Raw genomic sequence first — 27528 nt, 5'->3', positions numbered from 1 at the left:
ACTTAGCCTTCGTGGGGGGTATACAATTTACCCCCAGAATTTTATTGGTATGGGTCCACGCTTTCATATAGCGCCCAAAGAACGGTACCTCCCGATTTCCGGTATTGTGAAGGTTGTGGCCTCCAAAATAGCTGAAATTTGGTATTTATTCCTCATTTGAGGTATAAAACTTTCAATATGAGATTTGTCGGTATAGGTCCTCGCCTTCATATAGACCCCATACGACGGTACCTCCCGATTTTCGGCATTTTGAAGATTGTGGCCACAACAACCCACCGAAATGGCTAAGATTTGGTATTTAATCTACGTTGGAAGTAAACCCCTTTCCTACTGAATTTTGTCAGTACAGGTCCACGTTTCGATATAGCCCACATAGAACGGGTAATTGTGAAGGATGTGACGTCAATATCCCACCGAAATGACGGAAATTTGTTATTTAGTCGTTCATGGGGTTATAAAATGTTCCAGAAAAGAATTATCAGTATAGGTACACGTCTTCCTAATTACCCCGTAGAAGCGTGCCTCTTGATTTTCGGTATTTTTTAGGTTTTAACCACATTATCTTACTGAAATATTGGAAATTTGGTATTTAGTCTTCTTTGAGTCTAAAAACTTTACGCCAGAAATATGTCGGTATAGATCGACGTTTTGAAATGGCCCCCATAAAACAGTATCTCCAGAATTTCGGTAAGGTTAGCTTCATTGTTTTACCGAAATTGCTGAAATTTGGTATTTAGTCTTCTTCATAAACGAAAAGAAACTAATTGTTCATTTTACTTCAACACAACTCGTGGTGGAGGGTATAACAAGTTCGGCCCGGCCGAACTTAACGCCGTTCTTGTTAATTTTTATTTGCGTCACTTTACTTATGCACTGGTAGAATATCTCTCTGACTTTATATAATTCCGATGCTTTGTGGCTCCTCTATATATTTCCTCGGGCAACCAATGTTTATTTAACTGAAATAAATTAAGAAAAAAAGTGAGGTTAATTTAAACGAAATTTCTGAATCACACATACAAACCTCTGGAGCTACAAGAACTTCAGTAATGAAAGTAGAATTGCGATACCTTTACGGTACCACATATTTAAAAATTGGACTAAAAGTGCAAAATAGATCATTTCCGCTATGGAAATAAAACTGTAACCCATAAAGAGGTCCAAGATGCCGCCAATGTTTGCTGAAAAATAGAAATTTTAACATTATCCTGCAAATCTCATCTTCTTCTTCCCTTTAACTTACACAAAAACTCGGTAAAAATCAATATAGACTTTTTCAATTCCGAGTGAGCAATCGATTCACGATAATAGAAATGCAAGACTGCAATATTCCGTTGGACCTCTTCCTTGGACATATTGTATGGTGTAAGTGCTCGTAGCCAGCGGTGAAAAAAAATGTGCGGCATAAAATTCAAATCGAAACATGTTGGCTGGCAACGTGAGAAGCATTTACCGCCAATTGTTTGAAAGAATTGTTGATTGACCCTTTCGATACAAAATACACGACTGAAATTACAAAATGTGGAATTGTCGGAGATTAAGGGTAGATAATATGGTACACGGCCGCAACGATCTATTAAAAATGCCTGTCGTGCATTCATTTTCACAATGGGTCTTGGTATAACATTGACGTCGTCGGCGATTTATAGAACGTATGGCCGGTAAAACTTCTCTACAAAAGTGGTGTCTTAGACACGCCGTTCGGACTCGGCGATAAACGGTAGGTCCCATATAATTGAGCTAATATGAATCGGGGTGCACTCATTGATATGAGAGAAGTCTCCATTGTCCCTTATGGGATGTTTGTGGAACAATTATATATGGTCGGTGATGATATGTGGATTTTTTAAACAAATTTTGAAGATTTCAATGTGAAATCTTGTTTCCGAACCCAGACGTACAGTAACATCACCCTCACTTATGAGGGGTTGATCAACGGGATTGCAAAATTTACTTTAAACCCGGCACCACTGCTAGAGGAACAATGGTATTCATCAACTTCGGCATTAAGTTTGAGATTTAGACCCATTGATATACCAGTTACTGAAAGGAGGTGACAGAGAGAGGGAGAGGAACGTATTTAATAGGATTAAATTGGTTCTGTAGACTAACTTACCGTATATTGGTCGAGGGTAATATTTTGATGGTAATTGCTTCGGATAATTAGTCTGAGGATTCCAGTCAACCGGCACAATATCGGCACCGTGTTTAAGACCATTCAGTGTATGATAGCAGTTAAGTAATAGTGTGTTTACACCGTAAGTCTGGATTTTTTTTTAAGATTTTCCGGAGACCTTATGTTGTATATAATTATTTACAGATTTTTAGAAAATATTCTTTACCAAGTAAAGAGTGGTTTTTAAAGAATTTGTGAAGTGCTTCTTGAAGCCCACAAACGTGGATTTTTTAAAGAATTGTTGATAGGCTTCTTGCGGCCCACCAACGTGGGTTTTTTAACGAATTTTTGAAGGGCTCCATGAGGGTCAGAAACGTGTATTTTTTGAAAAAATTTTAGAAGGGTTTCTTGGGTCGGGCCTCTTGGTGCGCACGAACGTGGATTTTTTAAAGTATTTTTTAATGGCTTCTTGAGGCCTCCAAACGTGGATTTTTTAAAGAATTTTTGAAGGGTTTATTGCAGCCCACAAAGTTGAATTTTTTAAAGAATTTTGAAGGGCTTCTTGAAGCCCACAGACGTGGATTTTTTAAAGAATTGTTGAAGGGCTTCTTGGGGCCCACAAACGTGGATTTTTTAAAGAATTGTTGAAGGGCTTCTTGGGGCCTACAAACGTGGATTTTTTAAAGAATTGTTGAAGGGCTTCCTGAGGCCCACAAACTTGGATTTTTAAAAAATTTTTGAGGGACTCCTGGAGGCCCACACTCGTGTATTTTTTAAAGAATTTTTGAAGGACTTCTAGAAGCCCACAAAGGTGTATTTTTTAAAGAATTTTTGAAGGGCTTCTTGAGGCGCACAAACGTAGATTTTTTTAAAGAATTTTTGAAGGGCTTCTTTAGGCCCACCAACGTCGATTTTTTAAAGAATTTTTGAAGGTCTTCTAGAAGCCCACAAAAGTGGATTTTTTAAAGCATTTTTGAAGGGCTCCTTGAAGCCCACAAACGAGTTTTTTTAAACAATTTTTTGAAGGACTTCTTGAGGCCCACAAATGTGGATTTTTTTAAAAAACTTTTGAAGGGTTTTTGAGCGCTACAAACGTCGGGTTTTTAAAGAATTTTTGAGGCCCACAAACCTTGATTTTTTAAAGGGCTACCTGATAAAGCGTGGATTTTTTAAAGAATTTTTGAAGGGCTCATTAAGACCTGCAAACGTGGATTTTTTTAGAATTTTTGAAGGGCGTCTTGAGGCCCACAAACGTGGATTTTTTAAAGAATTTTTGACGGGGCTCTTGAAGCCCACAAACGTTGATTTTTTAAAGAATTTTTAAAGGGTTTCCTGAATTTAAAGAACTTTTAAAGGGCTTTTGAGCCCTACAAACGTGAAGTTTTTAAAGAATTTTTGACAAGCTTCTCGAGGCCCACAAACGAGGATTTTTGAAAGGGCTACCAGATTTTTTAAAGATTTTTTGAATTTTTTGAGACCTCCAAACGTGGATTTTTTAAGAACTTTTGGAGGGCTTCTTGAGACCTCCAAGCGCGTTTTTTTGAAGAATTTTTGAAGGACTTATTGAGGCCTCCCAACTTGGACTTTTTTTAACAATTTTTGAAGGGCTTCTTGAGGGCTCTGAGGATTTTTTTAACAAATTTTGGAAGGGCTTTTTGATTTTTTTCAAAATTTTCCTGATGCCTTAAATCCTGGATTTTTTAAAGATTTCCCAACAGAATAAATTTTAGATTTTTGTGTTCTCTTCTCCACTTACTCTTCCCAATTTGTCAAGGAATTGTCTGCCAAACATTTCAGTCCATGCAATGTTGTCTCTTACAAATACTTTTTTGAGATTACCGAGACAATAAATTTCCAATTGTTCACTTCTTTTTAGTCTTCTTTGAGGCGGAGAATGGGCCATGTTGATTGGTAATGGTCTTCGGTCCAATGTTAAATGACACTCTCATCGATTAACTAATGTCTGGAAATCTAAAACAAAATGGCTTAATTTGTAGAGGGTAACTGAAAAGAGTATTGAATGTTAAAGACCTGTAATTTGTTATGTTAAAACTCATTAAGATTTAAATGGAATTTGCTTTAAATTGCACTGGAAGAAATTGGAGAAAAAATATTGAGTATAGTCCAGAGACCCAGAATCATGTGGAATCAAATTACATTTAATTTCTCAAACAGGGAATTCAACTAAACAATTACTGCAATTTCTTAAGGTAATGAAGCATCTTTCCGTGGGATGTAAAGAGCCGTTGTCTTCAAGCAAACCAAAACCATAGAAAGAATTATAAAAGAAATTTGACCTTGTCGATTTTGACCTTGAAGATGATGTTTGGTGGAAGTGATGTTAAAAAACTTCGGGACTTGTGTATTCTTATTTTTGGTGTTCAATCATGCTGCAGTGTCAGAATACGGTTTGTTTTTTTGAATTTTTTTCTTGTCGCACAGTGATATTGAATAAAAAGTTTTGTTTTCTTTGAAGAATTTCATGTAAATATTTATTAAAAACTAACTTTCAAAGCTAGGATATTGAAATTTCGAGAAGTATTGCACTACATAAACGATATTAACATATATTTTTTTGAAAAAAAATTGCAGGATGTTTTTTTAGTATTTAATTTTTCAAGGAAACTTTGTTATCCTTGAACGCAATAAACGAAAATTGTAATATAAAACTAATATTATCCTCTTTAATATGACACAAACTACAGAATCGTGTGATGAGTACAAGTATTTAAAATATTGTCCTTTGAAGTTTGAATGTCCTTTAAAAGGTCAAGAGGATGAGAAAACGAAAACTTTTAAGTGCCATTTTACTCAATTTTGCCTATAGTTTCAGACGTATATAGTCCGGTTCATGTGTAATTTTGGCTGTCGGACGGTGTTATTAGTGACAAATGTTATTGTTATCGTTCCACGTAAATAACATTACCTCTGCCAAAGAAATCATTTTAATAAAATTTATTAAATATTTGTTAAAACTTTTCCATCTAATTTTTATAAGATCATCGTTGTTTTTCTTTTTTCACATTGAAATTAATATTATTGCAATTTGTTTGTTTTTTTTTTCTTTTCATATTTTTTATGGATAACCATGGATAATTGATAAACTGTCATTTAGTTAAAACAAACACATCAGCAACGAAACAGGCAAAAACCGAACTGCAAGTTGCAGAAAGCACAGAAAACCGCTAACCACAAATCATAGAAAATACCACAAAATGTGGTTTGACATTTTTACAATGGCCAGGAACAGAAACACATACATTTCATGCACAAATCCTAACATATCTATACCTATTAACAAATAGAGTGGTAAAAAGTGTTTTATTAAAAATTAGTTCTTTAATTACATAAATATGTTAATAGGAATTGTGGGGAATTTTGCACGCATAGCTTTGTTTAAAACATAAACAATTTGTATTTAGCATAATTTTATTGTTATAGGTGTGGAAATTTGCAAAATAATCGAATTAAATTCTTTAAATTAGTTAAAATTAAGAAATGTATGTTAACGCCTAAAATTGTGCTATGATTTTTGTGTTGCCCTTCAAAGTAATCCCTTGATAACCTTGAAAACATTAATGTTTTTATTTCTTTGTTATTAAAAAAGAAGCAATAACAATAAGTTCACACTCAGTGTCATTCAGACATTGATATACTAACACAAAAACAATCAATTGATCCATGTGTGTGTACAACACTCACCACAAGGCAGCACTTCAAACTTACATTTGTTAATGAACATCTCCTTACGATAACATTTTTATGTGTGTTTCGTTTATTTATTAAAGTAAATTACACACAGTCATCGTAAGAGGAGTCAGTCGCTCCTTCCCGCCTCCACAATAAGTGTTTCTGGAATCGCACCAACCATAAAACATCGAATCGAAAAGAAATAAAAAATGATATATCATGAAAATGTAATTTCGTTGTTCAACAATCTTTCCTTCATTTTAATTACCTTTAAGATGTATTACACATACATACAAACAAACGTTTATGTATGTTGTATATGCATTGTATTTAAACAGTTACATATGTATGTTGAAATAAACATACATTTAGGGAATCATTATTTATATGTAATATATCAAAACATGGCATTGAGATTCGACTTCGTTACAAAACTGTTGCAAAATAAAACATCTCTCTGGCTGGAAACAAATGTCTTGAACAGAAAAGAAAAGCTTAATTACCAAAGAAAAGTAGACAATTAACCTACAAACTAAAGATGTGGCAGAATCATTCAGTGTTTTCTTTAGAGTGCTTTTAAATTTATGTGTCAGCATACATTTTTATATTGGAAGGAAAGGGGAGGAAGACTTTATTGTCACCTATAGGAATGCTTCACGGTTTTTTAAAACAGAAAGACCTCATGGTCTAGGAACACTTTATAGAAAGTCTGACGATATTTTGTAGCAAATGTTCATGAACTTTTATATACGATTTCATGGTCTACTATAGGAAAGCCTCCTGTTCACCTAGGAGAAGACCTCAAAGACTTCGATAATTGACATGTACAAAGTAGTACGAAAACGTAAATTACTCTTAATCGCAGCCATAGCACTATAGGTAATTTGCCCTGTTTTTGAGGCAAAAAGTCGATTTTGCAACTTTTAATAATAATAATTTTTTTAGTTGGCATTGAAAAAAGAACATGTCAAAATTTGTTAATATGAATTATATTTTTCAAAATAGCGTCATTATCGCGGTTTAAATTGCAATCAAAGTGAGAATTTCGAAGAAGAACTAAAAAATATATATTGTAAGGCATATTTCCATGTATTTGAAACCGCGAAAAAAAACAAAAAATATAAATATATGAAAAATGGAATAGATTGGCAATTGCGAGAGGAATTTATTTAATATATAATATAGCTTAAACATTTTGGGGAGCGACCATAAACACAAAAAGTCAGAAATAAATATTTTATTTTTCTTAAACCCACTTCATATAGACTTATACTAAATTTGCCGTGTTTGGCCGTGATTTTGTCACCTAGACTACATTACTGAAAGTCTTCTGCAATGCACAGTATCCGATTTTCCAAAAAACCTGGACAAAAATCGAAAAAAAAATTTATCAATTTACACTAAAAAGGGTCAGATATTCTTTATAGGATCCCAGTGCGTGTAGTTATGAAAAAATATATACATTTCTTGTTTAATAAGTGGGTATAAAAACAGGTCGAAGTGACCCTATTTGGAATTTGTTTTCTTTTCAATATTTAAGTTGTTTATAAATCTATGATAATATGCAAAATAAACAACGGTTATTAAATATTTTCTTCTGTAATGAAAAGTATGTGAAACGTATTTAAGATGTTGCGTGTCGCCAATGAATTGTGCGTTCTTTAATAATTGATGTCCGTACTTGTTAATTTTTTTTTCAAGATAAATTTTCACAATAAATTATGAAAATAGATATGAGTAAGATCGAGTTGGGCTGTGTAACTTATCATTTCATAAAAAGGGAAGAGTATTTTACCAATTTCCATCGAAACATCCTGCACATATTTGCACTTTTTGTTTTTATGTGATATTTTGTCTTGCAGGTATGTACAGATTTTCTTTCATTCAGAATGTCAGAATATAGTATAGGGTCACTTTCTGGCGTTTGGGTATAATTTGGAGTTTTAGTATATTCTAAGACCTATAACAAATTTCTAGAATATTTTGGTCTGATCCGATCACATTTTATAGGAGATTTTAAAGATTTGTGGAAAAAGGGACCAAAAGGACCCCTTTTATGACTCGCACGAGGGTTAATTTTTTAAGAAAAATATTCCTCGCATTCTTGTCAGTACAGTTACCAAAGACATTATACACCTAAAGTGCAAGGGATCTTAACTCAAAAATTTCCAAAACTATAGAAATGGTGGAAGCTTGCAACCCTATTTTAGTTTCTTGGTTTTTTGGCAAAATTGATACCGATATTTTCTTGGTAAGTAATGCAAAGAGAGATTTCTTTTCTTTGGTAACTTATAGTGAAATTTAGCAGAGAACATTTTTGTCTTTGACGGCATTCTTCTAAAGTGATGCTTTGTATGACAATTTTGCCAAAAGGTAAGGTATAGAGTTTTGGTGTATTCTAGGACCCATAGTAAAAATTTTTGGCGAACAAGTTTGTAGAATATTTTGATCCGATAAGATCACATTTTATAGGAGGAGGGACCAAAAAGACCCCTTAAATGACAGCCTGAGGGTTAAATAATATCAAAAATGTAATCAGCGGCCGGAAAAACATAAGAAACAAAGGTCAAAATCTATTAATATTTAGAGTTTTGGCCAGGTTTTTCGGAAAATCGGACACTGTGCAATGGTATTACTAGGTTTCAAAACCCGATTTTGCCCGTTTTTTGATATTTATCAGTTTTTATTAGGTTACTTCTCAAAAAAAGTCTTAAAATTGTGGAAGTTTGGTTTGAGGAAATAAATAATAAATGTAAAAAATATTGTTGTTTACATTTTCATTGCTAGTGAAATAAGTAATGGCGACAAATTGTTCGTTATATCCGTGGTTTACTATAAACGGTGCGGCAGTAGTAAGCTTTATTTTATCTCTATTACATATTAGTCATTGATACGGTTTAAAGGAGTACTAAACTCGTCTTTATTGACGTATATTCAAAAAATATACAAAACTGTAGTAACAATTCGTTGGAAAAGCTACTCGCGGGGACAAAATTTGTGTTACTTACTACCGTGATCGTTTTCATCAATTTGTTGTGTATAAGAAAACTAATGAAAATGGCATTGGAAAAAATAGCTTTGTTCGTTATATACGTAGTTGCTTATAACCGTTGTTCCTTATATCCGAATTTGTCTGTAAAAATCTTTGTTGTATCTCACTTTTATACATAAATAATTTAAAAAGTTAAAAAATCCTTTAATTCCGCTGTTATTAATTTTTGTCTCAAAAACAGGGCAAATTACCTATAGTGCATAGTTAAGATACCACAAATAGAAATATACGCATTGTTTTATAAACATTTTTAAACAATATGCAAATTTTAATTGATGTCGTTGTATAGCTAAAACAGCTCGTGGTTCATGCGACGTCGATACTCTCCGTTAAAGCAGATTGGTCCGTAGATCTTTCTAAGATTTTTTCTCTCAAACACGCCAAACACTGCCTTATCTGCTTGCGCAAGTAGTTGTGGCTTTGTTTTTAAAGTGCTTACTTAAGCCAAAGTAGCATCTGTTGGCCAAATACAATTCTTCTTTTTATTTCACAACTGATGTAGTACGAGTATGTTGTGTTTACGGCGGTGTCGAGATATACGAAGTCTTTTACTACCTCAAAATAATAGGATCCAACTTCAACAGTTGGTTCGAGCTCAATGGACGCATTACACGTCGACACCATCAACTTGGTCTTCTCGCCGTTTACCGTCAGACCCACTTTTGCACATTCTCCACAGACTTTCATAAAGGTATCAGTTACTTCTTTTACTGATCGTCCCATGATGTCTACATCATATATGGTGTAGATTGTGCCACTTCTTTTGACGTTTGCCTCTCGTATAACCTTTTCTAGCAGGATGTTGAAAAGATCACACGAAAGGCTGTCTCCTTGCCTGAAACCTCTTTTGTTACAAAACTCTTCGGAGAGGTTCTTTCGTATTTTAACTGAAGATCTTGTGTAAGTTAGAGTCGTTTCACAAAGCCGAATGAGCTTTGCGGGGATAACAAATTCAGACATGGCTTGGAATACATTTGAACGTATCGGGCTGTCAAAGGCTGCTTATAATCGACTAAAAGGCGGTAGGTGTCGATCTGCATTCTTGGGTCTTCTCCAGGATTTGCAGCAGGGTAAATATATGGTCGATGGTGGACTTGCCAGTTCTAAAGCCGCATTGGTAATGCGATATCGTTGACCATGGGCTTTAGTCGTTCGCACAATATCTCTGACACTATCTTGTAGGCGATAGGGAGAACACTTATGCCCCTATAGTTGGAACATAAAGTCTTATCTCCTTTCTTAAGGAAGGTAAACAGGATGCTCAGGTTCTAATCGTCTGGTACGCGTTCTCCCTGCCAGATGGAGCTAACTAGCTGATGCATACACCTTATCAGCGTGTCGCCTCGGGTTTTAAACAGCTCGGCTGGTAGCCCATCGGCTCCTGCTGGCTTATTATTCTTCAGCCGGTTTATTGCTGTCTTTACCTCATCTTGGCCGGGTGGTATACATTCAATACCATCTTCTGGGATTGGATCTGTGGTATCTTCGTCGACTTCGCTACTATTGGATACAATCAGTTTGGAAAAATGCTCTTTCCATATATTTAGCACACTATCGGCATCAGTTACCAAATTACCTTGCTGGTCTCTACAGAAGGATGTGCCAGTTTGTTTGATGCTTGACTCTTTGGTAGAATTTTCGGACTTCATTCTGGCTCCTGTACATCTCGATTTTTTCACACTCCCGCTTTTCCATCTCTCTCTTTTTCCTGTGCGCTACGCGTTGCTACGGATTGTAAAGTAGCCCTATATGCCGCATTTTTCTCTTCGGTGGCAGCACGACACTCCTGATCATACCATGGATACCAATGGATGCGAATTTTACTATTTTAAAATACAATTAACATTTTGAAACATAAAAAAAGATAAGGGCAGGTAACAAAAAACAGTTTGAAATATGTATGAGCAAATGTGTCCGATTCTCTCTGTGCATCTCTATTCTAGAAGAAGGCTCCACGGAGTTCTATAGGAAGAGAATTTTTGCTTTTATTGTTTGACCTCAGAGCATTCTACTTCATTGCCTTCTATGTGATGACCGCATGGTCTTCTATAATGATGACCTCTTAGTCTTCTATAATGAAGATCACATGGTCTTATATAGGATGACCCAAATGGACTTCTATAGAAAGACGGATTGGTCTTTCTTTAGGAAGACCTCTTGGTTTCCTATAAGGCTGACCTCATCGTCTTCTATAGGATTATCTAATGGTCTTCTATAACGAAGGCATCATGCTCTTCTATGGGATGAGCTCTTGTTTTTCTATAGGAAGACCTTGTAGTTTTCTATATGGAATGCTTCTTGGTATTCTATTGCAAGAATAAGTTTTCCTTTATGGGGTTACCTTATGGCCTTATGTGGAAAACTTTCTCAATGGGAAGACCTCATGGTCTTCTATAAAAATACCTCATGGTCTTCTACCGGACGATCTTAGGTCTTTATTTAGGCAAACCTGCTAGTCTTTTATATACGAAGACACCTCATAATCTGGTATAAGTAGTCCTTACGGTCTTCTATAGGAGGACGTCACGGTCTTCTATAGGGGAGGCCTTATTGTGTTTTATAGGAAGACCTCATGTTCTCCCCTAGGAAGATTGCATAACTTCTATAAGGAAGAACTCATGGTCTTTTATGAGGAAGACTTTATAGTTTTCTATAGTGAGACCTCAAGGTCTTCTATAGTAAGACCTCATGGTGTTATATAAAAAGAACTGATGGTCTTCTTCCATAGGAGTTCAATAGGAATACACCTCGTGGTTTTCTTTAGGATGAATTTATGGTGTTCTTTAACGAATCCTTGTCTTCTATAGAAATTCCAAATCGTCTTCTATTTCATTGTCTTCCATACGGTGGTCTCATGGTCTTCTGTACGATGACCTTCCACTTATAGAACACTCATGGATGACCAAAGGAGATTGTTAAAGAAGAAAAGGTGGCTTTCTAAAGGAAATGGCTTCCTATAGAAAAGAATTAGTCGAATGAATTGTCGTCTTCAAGAAGTCTCAACTGTCCCTTGTTAGTGGTTGGTTTTCCATAATGGAAGATTTTCTTTATGAGATGTCGTTAAATACCATCCGAGGACATCTATCTATTGATCATCTTTGAGAAATCTTTTGATTAAAAAGCAAGTAAAAAAGTGTCAGTCTGCTTTGCCGACAGGGATATACCCTCAGCCTGTGCAAATTGAAACACATTTTTCACAAAAAACAAAATAAATAAGTTTTTTTTAGGGGGTTCAAAATTTTGGACGTATGAACCGGCAAAAATGTTGATTAGGATTAAAGTTCAAAATTTTTGCGGAAAAGGTACTTAGACCGTGGGGGGTTTTTACACCCTTCCGGCTGTTTTCTCAAGAAGTATGGACTTGCCCCTGAAACAACTTTTACCATCGTAATTGAGGCAGCGAATGTAAGTTGCTTCAACAAAATTCAAAGTGATTCAATACCAGGTCTTAAAGTGAACTTATCCAAAATTTTGTGTGGGAGGTACGGGATGGAGTGGACAAATATAGTCCATATTCGAATCCTGATCTATATCTGGTAGATATTATGAGAATGTGTGAAGTATGGACCAAATCGGTCACTCCCATCAAGAGTTATCGAGCCCACAATTTTTCCGAATATTTTTGAACTTTTGTGGGTTAGGTACCTGAAGGAGTGGACCGATATGGCTTATATACGAACTTAAACTAAGTTTGGAAACAATATTACGAAGGCCAAATTTTGGCCGGAAAAGGCATTTCCGTTCGAGAATTATCTTGCGCTTCCACCCATAAACATGGTGTCATATGGTTTGTTTTTCAACTTTCAGGCTATTTTTTCAGGAAGTATGGACTTGCCCCTGAGGAAACTTGTACCTTCGTATAGGGGACAGTGAATACAAGATGGTACAACAAAAACCAAGGCGATTCGAGAGCAGGTCCTAAACTGAACTTCCCGAAATTTTGTGTGGGAGGTACCGAAGGAGTGGACCGATTGAGTTCATATTGGAACCTCATCTAAGTCTGGTAGAAATTTCATAACGTGCAAAGTATGGACCAAATCGGTTACTTCCTTAAAAAGTTATCGTACGCACAAATTTTCCGAACATTTTCGAACTTCTGTGGGGGAGGTACCGGAAGGAGTGGACCGATATAATCCATCTTTGAACTTGAACTAAGTTTGGACAAAATATTACGAAAGCCAAATTTTGGACCGAATCGGCAGATCCGTTCGAGAGTTATCTTGCGCTCCAACCACTACACACGGTGTCATAGGGTTTTTTGTAACTTTCAGGCTATTTTCTCAGGAAGTATGGACTTGCCCCAAATGAAACTTACAGCGTCGTATAGAGGACAGCGAATACAACTTGCGTAAACAAAAATCAAAGCGATTCGAGACCAGGTCCTAAACTGAACTTTTCCGAAATTTTGTGTGGGAGGTACCCGAAGGAGTGGACCGATTGAGTCCATATTGGAACCTAATCTAAGTTTGGTAGAAATTACACGATGTGCAAAGTATGGACCAAATCGGTTATTCCCTACAAGAGTTATTGTGCGCACAAGATTTTTGAACATTTGTGGGGGAGGTACCTGAAGGAGTGGACCTATATGGCCCATTTTCGAACTTAAATCGAATCTGGACAAAATATTTCGATACCCAAAATTTGAACCGTATCGATTGATCCGTTCGAGAGTTATCGTGCGCACCAGCCAGACAGACAGACGGACGGACATTGCTAGATCTACTCAAAATTGTCTGAAACGGATATCGTACAAACATACTTGGGGTCTAAAACCATTATTTCGATGAGGCACATTTTTGGTCGTATCAAAGTGTAAATACCCTCTTTAGCCTAAAGGCTGAGGGTATAATCAATGTCAAGAGTATTGAAAACCCATGTTCAGAGCAATAATTATGCACTTTGTCATTCATTAAATAATATTATATTATTCCAAACAAATATAATGTTAATCATATTTCTACAGTTACGAAGTGTGACATACCAGCACATACACACATACATATATTCGTTGGTGACCATTTATAATTATCATAACGACAATGAATTCATTAATTAAAAATAAGCAATGTTTTAATTAATTTTACCTTTCCTGCACCCTCCCTCCACCACTAGCAATAATTCTGCTTTGGGAAGGGGGGTAACAGTAAATAGCTATGTAGGTATGTGTGTTGTGTGTGGGTTAGTACAAGTGCTTTGCCTAAGGCTTATTGTGATTGTTTCCGACTGTTGTGTTCGTGTGAGTGCTGATATTGTGTTTGCCAAAGACGGAGAGTGAAAACAAAATTTATTCATCACACAAAGGTACACTACACAGCAAAACACTACTTGCAAGTATGCTCAATAGCAGTAATTGCACTCGCCAATTCACGCATGAGAATACACACATATAGTGTGTGAGCCTTGTAATTGAAAATGTATGGAGAAAACAATTAAACAACATTCACTTGGTTTTGTTACTCTTTGCCCTGGCATTCAATTGTTTTTTATCCTCCGGGAAACAACGACAGGAGAGGGAAAGAAGAGAAAGACTGTTATGATTTAATGGGTGCTATTCTTTTGTTATCACTGTCATTGTTTGCCAACAACAATGGACTCCAAGAATTTGCAAGGTGTTTGTTTTGTTGTTTGCCTCATTGTTTCTTGGCGAATGTGTAAAGTGTCGATTTAAACGCTAAGCCTATTCAAAGGAATTTTGTGTTTCTATTTCTCTTCGAAATCTTCCCTTTTAAAGCAACAGAAAGCGTTTATCTAGCAGAAGTAAAGTGCCAACTTTGCAAAAGAATAAAACAAAGGACAAACAAATAAAAAAATCTTCTCCCCTTTAAGGCTCTACTGTAAGTATAGCTTTGTTTTAAAGTTGTTGTTTCCTTATTCCTTTTACTTCCTGGCAGCTCAATAGCCGCTATTATTTTATTATTATACTAGCAAAGTGCCCGCTACTTCGTATGCGGAAAGGATATAAAAAAACAAATAAACAATATATAACATGGAAATGGCAAACCCTGAAAATTTTATTGTACTTATACAAATTTTAATCAATAATTATTGTTATTTTAGTACTGTTCGTACCGCTTTAGTTCGATTTTCAAAAAATCAGCCGTATCTCACCCTTACATGTCAACAGCGAGACCAACATTGCACACCAATACTCACACTAAATTCCAAAACTACCTCAATCCTTCACTTCACCAGTAACCTTAATTCCAAAAAACAGGATTCCAGCGCTGTCGGTGCACTCAAATTCAAATTGTACCATTTGGTATATTTCGTGCCCATAAGTACGAATTTCAAAAACTACCTTCATGTCTCAATCCTACACTCCAACCGTAGTCTTACCAAATTCCAGGATTCCAGCTCTATCCGTTCCGCCAAATAGCCACTGTACCAAATTTAGTACCATTTAGTACTTTTCGTACCCATAAGTACGAATTTCCCAAACTACCTCAATCCTACACTTCAACAATAATCTCAATTCCAAATTTCAGGATTCCAGATTCCAAATTATACCAAATTTAGTGCTTTTCGTATCCATAAGTACGAATTTCCAAAACTACCTCAACCCTACACTTCAACATTAATCTCAATTACGAATTTAAGGTTTCACGCTCTATTCGTTCACCCAAATCCAAACTGTACCAAATATTTAGTATTTTTCTTACCCTTATGTAAGAATTTGCAAAACTAAATCCATCCTACACCCCAACAGCAAGTTTAATTCTAAATTTCATTATTTCAGCTCTGTTCGTTCACCCAAATACAAATTTGGCACTTTTTGTACCCATAAGTACGAATTTTCAAAACTACTTCCATACACTCCAAATGTAGCCTACGAAGTACGAATTTCCAAATTATCTCAATCCCATACTCTAACATCAATGTTAATTCGAAATTTCAGCCTAAATCCAAATTGTACCAAATTTAGTACCACTTAGAACTTTTCGTAAACTTAAGTACGAATTTTCAAAACAACTTCCATTCTACAATCCAACAGTAGCCAATCTTATATTCCAGCAGCAATTTTTATTCCAAATTTCAGAAATTCAGATCTATCCGATGACCCAAAACTTAATTGCACCAAATTTATTACTTTTCGTAACCCATAAGTACGAATTTCCAAATTATCTCCATCCCATACTACAATATCAATCTTAATTCAAAATTTTAGGATTCCAGCTCTATCCGTTCTACCTAAATCCAAATTGTACAAAATTTAGTACTTGTCGTATCCATAGCTACGAATTTTGAAAACTACTTTCATTCTATTCTTAGTAGCCTTAATTCAAAATTTCTGGATTCCAGCTCTATCCGTTCGCCCAAATCGTAATTGTACCAAATTTAGTATCATTTAGAACATTTCGTACCCATAAGTACGAATTGTCAAAACTGCTTCCATAATACTCTCTAACAGCAGCCATAATTCAAATTTCAGGATTCCAGCTCTATTCGTTCGCCCAAATCGTAATTGTACCAAATTTAGTACTTTTCGTACCCATAAGTACGAATTTTCAAAATTACTTCCATTCTACTCTCTAACATCAGCCTTAAATCAAATTTCACGATTCCAGCTCTATCCGTTAGCCTAAATCATGATTGTACCAAATTTAGTATCATTTAGAACATTTCGTAACCATTAGTACGAATTTTCAAAACTACTTCCATTCTACTCTCAACAGTAGCCTTAATTCAAATTTCAGGATTCCAACTCTATCCGTTCGCCCAAATCGTAATTGTACCAAATTTAGAACCATTTAATACTTAAGTACGAATTTTCAAAACTACTTCCATTCTACCCTCCAACTGTTGTCTCAATTCAAAATTTCAGGATTCCAGGTCTATCCGTTCAACCTAAATCCAAATTGAACCAAATTTAGTACCGTTTAGTACTTGTCGTACCCATAAGTACGAATTTGTAAAACTACATCCATTTTACTCTCCAACAGTAGCCTAAGTTAAAAATTTCAGGATTCCAGCTCTATCCGTTCGCCCAAATCATAATTGTACCAAATTTAGTACCATTTAGTACTTTTCGTACCCATAAGTACGAATTTTCAAAACTGCTTCCATTCACTCTTCAACAGTAACCTTAGTTCGAAATTTCAGGATTCCAGCTCTATACGTTCGCCTAAATCATAATTGTACTAAATTTAGTACCATTTAATACTTTTAGTGCCCATAAGTACGAATTTTCAAAACTACTTCCATTCTACCCTCCAACTGTAGCCTCAATTCAAAATTTCAGGATTCCAGCTCTATCCGTTCAACCTAAATCCAAATTTAGTACCGTTTAGTACCTGTCGTACGAATTTTCAAAACTACTTCCATTCCACTCTCTAACAGCAGCCTTTATTCAAAATTTCAGGATTCCAGGTCTATCCGTTCAACCTAAATCCAAATTGTACCAAATTTAGTACCATTTAGTACTTTTCGTACCCATAGGTACGAATTTGTAAAACTACATCCATTTTACTCTCCAACAGTAGCCTTAGTTCAAAATTTCAGGATTCAAGCTCTATCCATTCGCCCAAATCATAATTGTACCAAATTTAGTACCATTTAGTACTTTTCGTACCCATAAGTACGAATTTTCAAAACTGCTTCCATTCACTCTTCAGGAAATTTCAGGATTCCAGCTCTATACGTTCGCCTAAATCATAATTGTACTAAATTTAGTACCATTTAATACTTTTAGTGCCCATAAGTACGAATTTTCAAAACTACTTCCATTCTACCCTCCAACTGTAGCCTCAATTCAAAATTTCAGGATTCCAGCTCTATCCGTTCAACCTAAATCCAAATTTAGTACCGTTTAGTACCTGTCGTACGAATTTTCAAAACTACTTCCATCCTACTCTCTAACAGCAGCTTTAATTCAAAATTTCAGGATTCCAGGTCTATCCGTTCAACCTAAATCCAAATTGTACCATATTTAGTACCATTTAGTACTTTTCGTACCCATAGGTACGAATTTGTAAAATTACATTCATTTTACTCTCCAACAGTAGCCTTAGTTCAAAATTTCAGGATTCCAGCTCTATCCGTTCGCCCAAATAATAACTGTACCAAATTTAGTACCATTTAGTACTTTTCGTACCCATAAGTACGAATTTTCAAAATTGCTTCCATTCACTCTTCAACAGTAACCTTAGTTCGAAATTTCAGGATTCCAGCTCTATACGTTCGCCCAAATAATAATTGTACCAAATTTAGTACCATTTAGTACTTTTCGTACCCATAAGTACGAATTTTCAAAACTATGTCCATTTCGCTCTCCAACAGTAGCCTTCATTCAAAATTTCAGGATTCCAGCTCTATCCGTTTGCCCAAATCACAATTGTACCAAATTTAGTACCATTTAGTACTTTTCGTACACATGTGGGTACATTCCCTAAACCACCTCCTTATGTCAACCGTACCTTTAAACCTTGATTATCACACCAAATTTCAACCTTTAACCTTTATCCGTTCACAACATACGAATTGGCACCAAATTTAGTACACTTTAGTACTTTTCGTACACTAATAGTTCGAATTTCTAAAAACCCTTTAGCACATCTTTCCTACACTCCATCAGTGATCTTCATTCCAAATTTCAAAGTTCTAGCTCTACCGGTTCGCCAAATACAAACGGTACCATATTTAGTACCTTTTAGTACTTTTCGTACCCTTCCAGTTCGAATTTCCAAAAACCCAGCCTTATCTGACCCCTTCGGACCAAGAGTGATCCACACCCAAAATTTCAGGATTCTAGCTTCAGCCGTTTCGTCTGGGCGTTGATGAATCAATCAGTCAGTCAGTGAATCAGTCACTCTACTCTTTTATTAATATAGATTATTTTCTTTTTGTTCAGGAAAAATTTTTTAAATTTGCTTTGGGGTCAGTGACAACTACCAAGAATAAACAGCAACAATATATTTAAACGGTATCGCCTTTGTTATGTAATATTCTATGAAAATTATTAAATAATAATACAAGTAAAATAATTCCAAAGAAGTAAAAAACTTAAAGGTAAAGCTTTGCCGACAGAGATATACCCTCAGCCTGTGAGGATTGAAATAATTTTTTCCCAAAAAAACTTATGCATTTAGGGGGATTTTCAAAATTTTGGGCGTATAAACCGACAAAATATGGATAGGACTAAAGCTCAAAAATTTGCGAGGATATCGTTGTTTGCCATACTAGCCTACGAAAATCGTAATGTTGCCACTAGAAAAACCTTCGTTAAAAATGTCCAAAGGATCCTCGAACAGACCGTTAACCACATAAAAATGTTGAACATCTGTGTGGGTGGTACCCCAAGGATTGGACAGATAGGGCTCAAATTTGAACATAAACTAAGTTTCGTCAATATTTAGAAATCCAACGTTTGAACCAAATTGGTTGCTACGTCTAAGAGAAATCGCGCGTACCATTTTAGCGAATATTTTCGAACTTTTGTGGGAGAAGTACCGGAAGGAGTGGACCTATAAACACCACCTTCGAATTTCATCTAATATTCGAAGAAATATTACGATAACCAAAGTTTGGAGAACGCAGTATTCTGTTCAAGCTTTCCAGCCACTACCTATGGTACCATAGGGGTATTTTACAACTTTCGGGCTGTTTTCTCAAGAAGTATGGACTTGCCCCTGAAGAAACTCTTACTGTCGCAATTGAGGCAGTGAATGCAAGTTGCTTCAACAAAAATCAAACTGATTCGAGAGCAGGTCTTTAAGTGAATTTATCCAAAATTTTGTGTGGGAGGTACCCAAAGGAGTGGACAAATATAGTCCATATTGGAACCTGATCTATATCAGGTAGATATGTTAGGATATGTAAAGTATGGACCAAATCGGTCATTCCCATCAAGAGTTATCGTGCGCACAATTTTTTCGAACATTTTTGAACTTTTGTGGGGGAGGTACCTGAAGGAGTGGACCGATATGGCTCATCTTCGAACTTAATCTAAGTTTAGACAAAATATTATGAATGCCAAAATTTGGACCTCATCGGCAGATCCGTTCGAGAGTTATCATGCGCTGCAACCACTATACACGGTGTCATAGGGATTTTTTGTACCTTTCAGGCTATTTTCTCAGGAAGTATTAACTTGCCACTGATGAAATTTATATCGTCGTATGGGGGGCAGTGAATACAAAATCCTCTAACAAAAATCGGAGCGATTCGAGAACTGTGGGAGGTACCCGAAGATGTGGAAAAATTGAGTCCATACTAAAATTTTGGACCGAATCGGTTGATCCGTTCGAGAGTTATCGTGCGCTCCAGCTAGCCAGACGGACGGACATGGCTAAATCAACTCCAAATTGTCTGAAACACATTTCGTCCAAACATACTTGGGGTCTAAAAACATTATTTCGATGAGGCACATTTTGCCCGTATGCTGAGGGTATAAAAAGACCACAAGGTCTTCCTATAGAATTCCACAAGGGTTGCTATAAAGATAGAATATTATGAGGAGGACTTTATATAGAAGAACATAAGATTTTCATATAAAACAAGTTGTACTATAGCGGACAATGAGGTTTTTCTTATAGAAAAGTCATGTGGTGTTTTATAGAAGACCACGAAGAATGTGCTGTGGAAGACTATGAGCCCTTCCTTATGGAGGCGCATAAAGTCTCCCTTACAGAAGGCAATTATGTATTTATATTTACTATGGAATGTCATGAGGTCTTCCTTCGATGCTAAGTGGCAGAGCGGGACTGGGGCTTTTCTTTGAAGAACCAGAGACCGTAATCTCTCTTCGTTTGTTACAGAGCAAAACGAGGATTAAACTAAAAACCTATTATTACTAGGTAAGGAAAAGTTGAGTAGGCTCACCTGCGTATATAAGCTCATCTGCACAAAATGACATGTACAGATAAAAGCGTATGCAGGGCATGTGGAAAAGACGACGAAACGTTGGAACACTTTCTCTGCTAATGCACCGCTTTCGCAAATATCAGATACCAGTTTTTAGGGAACGACACAGTCCAGATATCAATCAAAAACTAGTCTAAAGTGCACAACAAGTCTACTCTGGCACAAGTATATGTCCACCAGGACATGTGGTTATTCCTCATCCCTCTTTTCAACGTAACCTAAGCTCCTTACAGAAAACTATGAGGTTTTCCTATAGGAAACCATGTGGTCTTCATACAGAATAACATCAGGTCTTTACTATAGGCGGTCATGAGGTCTTCCTGTAAAAGACAATGAAGTCTTCCTTGTGTACCATGATCATGTCTTGGTTTGGTTTTAGGACGCGCAGCTACCATTGTTGGCAGCTACTCCACTCGGAGACATTGAGGTCCATTGTGATCATCCTTAAAAGAAGTTGTGTGTAGTGGTTGGTCTATTGCAGATTTTGTTGATGTAAGTGGTTTGATGTGATGAAAAGAAGTCTAGTATAGGTGAGAGGTGGCTGCTGGTTATGGATGTGAGTGTGTGGTTGCAGAGGCTGTGGTAAGAGCTGCAGATATTTTGTGTTCATATGGTGGTGTGTATTAATTAGTCCATTGGTCTATTCTGAAGTGATGTGTTATGGATATGGGTGTGTGGCTGCTGAGGTTGTGATGAAGAGATGCAGTTTTTATCCTCCTGTGGGGAGAAGCAAAAGAAAATAATTAGATTTGTTTGCTAAGCCATGTTAGATTTTTGGCAAATTGGTACATGTAGAGAATCGATGTCTCCACGTGAGTAGCGAGGGGCACCTACATAGTAGATGTTCGACCGTCTCTGTTTCTTCTGGGTCTTAACATAGCCTACAGTAGTCTACACTTCTGTTGTCCCATCTAGAAGTTAGGGATCTGACCATGCTATGACCGGTAATGAGTCCTACAGTGGTCTTTATACCTAACTTATTTAGTGAAAAGAGAAAATTGGTTCTGTATTGAGAGAAGCAAGGACAGATTGCCTTGGATACCTTGCAACCATGTTCCGTTTGCCATCTTTGTCCTGCCTTCTCAAGAAAGAAACCGCGAAGATTTCGGATGTAGTAGCACTTTGGTGGTCTGGTAGATGACTCTACTGGTAGGTCAATCGACTGAGAGCCACCCCGAGCTAGTTCATCCGTCTCTTCGTTCCCCTCTATATCACTGTGTCGTACTTCAAGTAGAGCGTTTTTGCAGTCAAGGATAGCTTTTGAATTTATGGTCCTCGACTTGAGGGCCTTAAGGGCCGCTTGACTATCGACAAATATAGTCACGGGTCCTTTAAGGATACTCCCAAGTTCTTTGACCATCTCCACTGCTTTCCTGATTGCAAAAATCTCTGCCTGAAAGACGCTGCAATTATCATTGAGTTTGAAGGATTGTTTAATTGGTGGGTTCTCGCAGTAGACCCCGGCTCCTGTGACATCCTCCATCTTGGAGCCGTCTGTGTAGTTGGCCAGACCGCCAAGAGGAGGACTGCAACAAGACAGGTATCCCTGGGTTGAAGTTGAGCGAAGTGGGTATATAATCACTAATGTGATTGAGTCCACTGAACTCAAGTAGGTCGGTAAAAGGAGAGAGGACCTATGCATGTCCAAATCGTGAACACTGCCACACCCCTGTCTCTCTGAGCTTGGAAGCCGTCCTCGCTGCCTGAAAATGAGTAGTGATATCCAGGGGTTGGAGATCAAGTATCACATTCAAAGCGGCTTGAGGTGTGCTTCTGATAGCACTAGAGATGAGCAGAGATGTAGCTCTTGGAACACTGGATAATTTGGACGGAAGTGCACTATTCCGAGAGCATGCCACCAGACAAGCCCGCCGTAGGTAAGTATGGGAAGAACCACTGTATTATACAACCAGTGTATGACCTTTGGTCTGAGGCCCCAACTTTTACCAATGGAGTTCTTGCAGGAGTAGAATGCCATAAAACGCCTCTTTGCTCTCTCCCCAGTGTTCCTTTTCCTACTTAGGCGTTGGACCAGGATCACACCGAGATATTTGGTATGAAAGTCTTAAGGCAACACCGTCCAGTTTTAGTAGCAGGAATTCGGGAAGTTTGCGCTTCTTTGTGTAAAGTACGAGTTCCGTCTTTGCTGGATTCACTCCCAATCCATTGGCGCGAGCCCTACGAGACAGCTGCACTAAAGCACGTTGCATAAGGTCTGATATGATAGGCAAGAACTTGCCACTAATGAGGATAACAACATCGTCAGCATAAGCTACCACCTTCCTCTTTAGCTGGTTGAATTTCACAAGAATTTCATTTATTACAAGGAGCCAAAGAAGGGGTGATAAAACTCCTCCCTGTGGCGTACCTCTGCAAACAGTTTTCCTTACGGAACTCTCTCCTAGATGGGAGTTGATGATTCTGCTCTTCAGCATCTCATCAACTCACCTAACAAGGATAGAGGAAATTCCTGCGTTAACGAACGAAGTCCTTGAAGTTTTCCTTATAGTAGACCATGAAGTCTTCTTATTTCCTATGGAACGCTATGAAGCCTTCCTCACAGAAGACTATAAGGTTTTCGTATACAAAACCATGAAGAATGCCCTAAGTTCATCCTTTAGAAGCCAATGAAGTCTTTCTATAAAACCAATGAGGTCTTCCTATAGTAGATCATGAGCTATTTACCACGAGATCTTTCTAGAGAAGACCATAAAGAATGGCTAGGGTTTTCCTATAGAAGACATGAGGTCTTTTTATTGGCGACCATGAGGTCTTCGTATTGAAGACCATGAGACATTCCTAAAAAAGACCCTGAGGCCTGCCGATATAATACCATGTGGTCTTCTTTATAGAAGACCATAAGTTGTTTATTACAGATGCCCATGATGATATTTTCTTTTAGAAGACCATGTCTACCTTGTGGTCTTCCTAGTATAGTTTCTTCCTATAGAAGACCATGAGGAAATGTGACCGTGGTGTTTTTCTCAAAAGCAAACCATGAGGTTTTCCTCTATAGGTAGATAATAAGTTCTTCCTATTCATGAGGTCAACCTGTACCTTTTAAAAACTAGCTTCAGATCGTCTATAAATGCGACCTTCCGATCGCCGATAAATAAATAATTTTAAATATCCCTTCTTCTCGTTTATAAAACCTTCCTTCTACTCGTCTATAAATACTCCCTTCAGCTCGCCTATAAAGCCTCCTTTCAGCTCTTATTTAAAAACTTTCGGCTAGAGTATTAAGACTAGACTTCCATTCACTAGCTTAATAAGACTTCCTTTCTCTTATCTGTAAAATCCCCCTTCTTCAGCTTTATTCTAAAGACTCCCTTCAGCTCCATTCAAAGTAATGGATATACATATACCTAGATGACTCTTTAGGCGAATGGTGATTATTTCCCCATGCATAATTTTTACGTCACCATTATTCAACAATTAACCTAAAAATTAACATTATTTTGTTCCGTCATTCTTGACCTACATTTCATCGTCTTACGTTACGTATCAACAGCATCATCCACAGGTTTTGTTTTTCGATAGTTTTGGTTCCACTATCAAAGTCAGGTTGTGTTTCATTCCTAAGAAACTTCTGTTTGAGCAATTTTTGCAAAACAAGGCTATAAATTTGCCAACGACACAAAAAATAATAACTGTAAAAATCGTCGGAAGAAGGAAGAGAAAAAACATGAACTACAACAACAAGTGATGTAAAGTTTTTCTGCAAGAAAATAGAAAACATGTAGCCATTAAAATTATCTTATTTCCTTCTTTTCATATGCAAGGGGAATAAGTCCGTGGAACATAAAAATTGGTTTCACTTTTTTCTTCCTTCCCAAAATTGCAGTTGCCGTGTAAGACGGGGAAGAAGAAGAAGCAAAAACTAAAGTTGAAGAAATCAAAAAACCTGAAAATAAAACGAGAGGACTAACTAAAGAGTGGGTGTGGGAGATAGGGAGGGAGGGATGTCTATCCATGGAAAAGACTTGCCAAAAAGTTGATTTGCTTGGGGTTTTCTGCTTACAAACGCATCTTCTTTCATCAGCCCCAAAGTATGGTAACTAAAAATCACAACCACATGGAAAATAAGAAGTTTGCTTTGCTCCGCCTTGGCTGTACGCTTTTAGCTTAATATGTTTTCTTCGTAACGTAGTGAAGTCACTTGCTTCCGCTTGCCGACAAGAAGTGGACATAATCATTGCCATGCTTTGGCAAGCTTATTGTGTCAGTAGTTATTTTTAAGTACTAGAATCACATTAGACGTGCATATTCCACAACAGCAACTACAGCCACAGTTTTCATGATTATAAAAAAAACGAGATTTTTTCTTTAAAGAAAGTTTGCGGAGAAAGAAGTGGAAGAATGCAAAGACCAAATTTAAACCAAGACGAGACGAGACTAGCATTATGTCAAGTTGAAAGTAAGCAAGTTGTTGTTGAAGACACCAAACAAGCCATGCAGCAGACACCAAACAACCAACAAAAAAACTCGGCAACAACTCATGCAGTGTTTGCACCCACACAGGCATATCAAATTACTGAGGAAGCTCATAAAGAAACTGAGAGGGGCCACGTTGAAGACTCATGTTTTAGGATAAACGACGAACAAGGAGATGCAACCCACTCACATTTTACAACTATTCCTACTATTCACTTGATAAGCAGAGGCAGGGGGGAGGGGAAGTTAGAGAGAGAATGGCATTCACATGCATAACCAAAAAAACTGCAAACATTTGTTGGTTCTTTTGTTACTGATGCTGCTACCACTGTTGTTGTTGCTGCTGCTGCCATTGTCGTCACTGTACTTTGTATGACAAACTATTAAGCAACAATAAAAGAAGACGATAAAAGAAATAAGTTTAAAATTAAAGAGCAAGCATGACCAACATGACACAGCAGAAGGGCAACATGATACTCGTACAACTAAAGGAGATAGTAGATATGACGTAGAGTCATTGGACATTACAGTACGACGGAAAAAGAAGATGGTTATAGAGAAGCAATCGGCACACAACAACAAAAATTTAAGCTAACACTGTTGTCATTGTATTAGTCCATTGTTTTTCAATCAGTTAAATTGTGTGAGTGGAGAGAGAAACTCTCTTGGCTTGCTCGTGATTGCTATTATAGAGGAAGACTGAACGACTGAAATTAAGTCTTTATGGGATAGATAAAAGGAGACTTTATAAACAGTTCTACACAGTTTTTATAGACGAGTCTCCGGTGTCTATATAATGAGTGGAAGGAAGTTTTTGTTAGACGAGAGCGAATGAACAAGGCGAGAAGGGAGACCTTACAGACAAGCTGATGGGAGTCTTTATTGACGAATACAAAGCACAATTTATAGCGAACAGGGGAGAGTCTTCTGAGGCGAACAAAAGAGAATTACATATAAGATCTGGACATCTTCGTATAGATGATCTGGGGGGACTTCTTAAAACGGAAGATTTGTAAGTTTTCTTATATGCGACAAGAAGGAGATCTAAATGACTTATTATAACGGATCTGGGCTCTTTTTATAGAAAACCTGTACGTATTTTTATAGACGACAAGTAGTCGTTCTTATAGAAGACCTAGAAGACTTTGTGAAGAAGATCTAGAGATCTTCTTATAAAAGACCTGGAGGACTTCTCATAGAAAATCTTGAGGTCTTCTCATAGACGACAAAGAGGCCTTCTTATAAAATATCTTGAGAACTTTTTAGGATACCTACAGACCTTTTTATAGAAGACCTGAAGAGCTTTTTATTTAGAAGACCTGGAAGTCTTTTTGTAGAAGACCCGGAGGAATTCTTATAGATGATCTGGAGAACTTTTTATAGAATATTTGAATGTTTTCTTATAGAAGATCTTTAGGTATTTTTATAGAAACTCGGGAAATCTGCTTATAGAAGCTCTGGAGGTCTTATTAAGAACATCTGGCAGTCGTCTTATAGAAGACCTGGAGTTTTCCTTACAGAAGATCTGCATGGTTTCCTTATAGAATACCTTGAGGACTTTTTATAGAAGATCTGGTGGTTTTCCCATAAAAGATTGGGAGGGTCTCTTAGAGAAGACCTAGTTATCTTCTTACAAAAGTCTTGGAGGGTTCCTTTATAAGACCTTGAAGACTTCTTTTAGAAGATCTGGTGGTTTTCCTATAGAAGATCTGGAGGTTCTCTTAGAGAAGACCTAGTTGTCTTCTTACAAAATACTTGGAGGTTTCCTTAAAGAAGACTTTGAAGACTTATTTTAGAAGATCTGGAGGACTTCTTTTAGAATATCTGGATGACCAGGAGGTCTTCTTATAAAATACCTGGATGTAGTCTTATATTCTTCTTATAGAAGATGTTGAGATCTTCTTATAGATATTTTGAGGTCTTCTGGTGGCATTCCGATAGCATATCTGGAGGTTTTCTTATAGAAGACCTAGTAGTCTTCTTAAATAAGACTTGGAGATCTTCTTATAGGAGACCTGGAGGCTTTTTCGTATTAGTCCTGGAGGCCTTTTTGTATTAGTCCTTCGTTTAGAAGATCTGGAGGACTTCGTCTAGATCAAGAGGACTTTGTACACAAGATCTGGAGGATTTGGTAAAAAAGATCCGGAGGACTTTGTATAGAAGATCTGGAGGAATTTTTAGACATTTTTATAGAAGTTCTGGAGGTCTTCTTATAGAAGTCCGGTAGGTTTTTTTTACAGAAGACCTGGAGTACCCCTTATGGAAGAACTTGAAAACTTCTTATAGAAGATCTAGTAGTCTTTCTATAAAATATCTGGAAGTTTTCTTATAGAAGACCTAGTAGTTTTCTTACAGAAGACTGGGATGTTTCCTTATA

General features: G+C 36.8%; 1 pseudogene; it reads right to left on the bottom strand.

Annotated features, from left to right (window-relative positions):
- Window positions 1-951: 951 nt before the first annotated feature.
- LOC141386883 (pickpocket protein 28-like) overlaps window positions 952-27528 on the bottom strand; it is a 126457-nt pseudogene continuing 99880 nt past the window's right edge.

This window comes from Musca autumnalis, unplaced genomic scaffold (genome assembly GCF_047663935.1).
Source record: "Musca autumnalis isolate F117 unplaced genomic scaffold, ASM4766393v1 scaffold_5, whole genome shotgun sequence".
In the NCBI taxonomy this organism is placed as follows: Eukaryota; Metazoa; Arthropoda; class Insecta; order Diptera; family Muscidae; genus Musca; species Musca autumnalis.
Note: the sequence above shows the minus strand (reverse complement) of the source record. Positions and strands in the feature narration are given on the sequence as shown.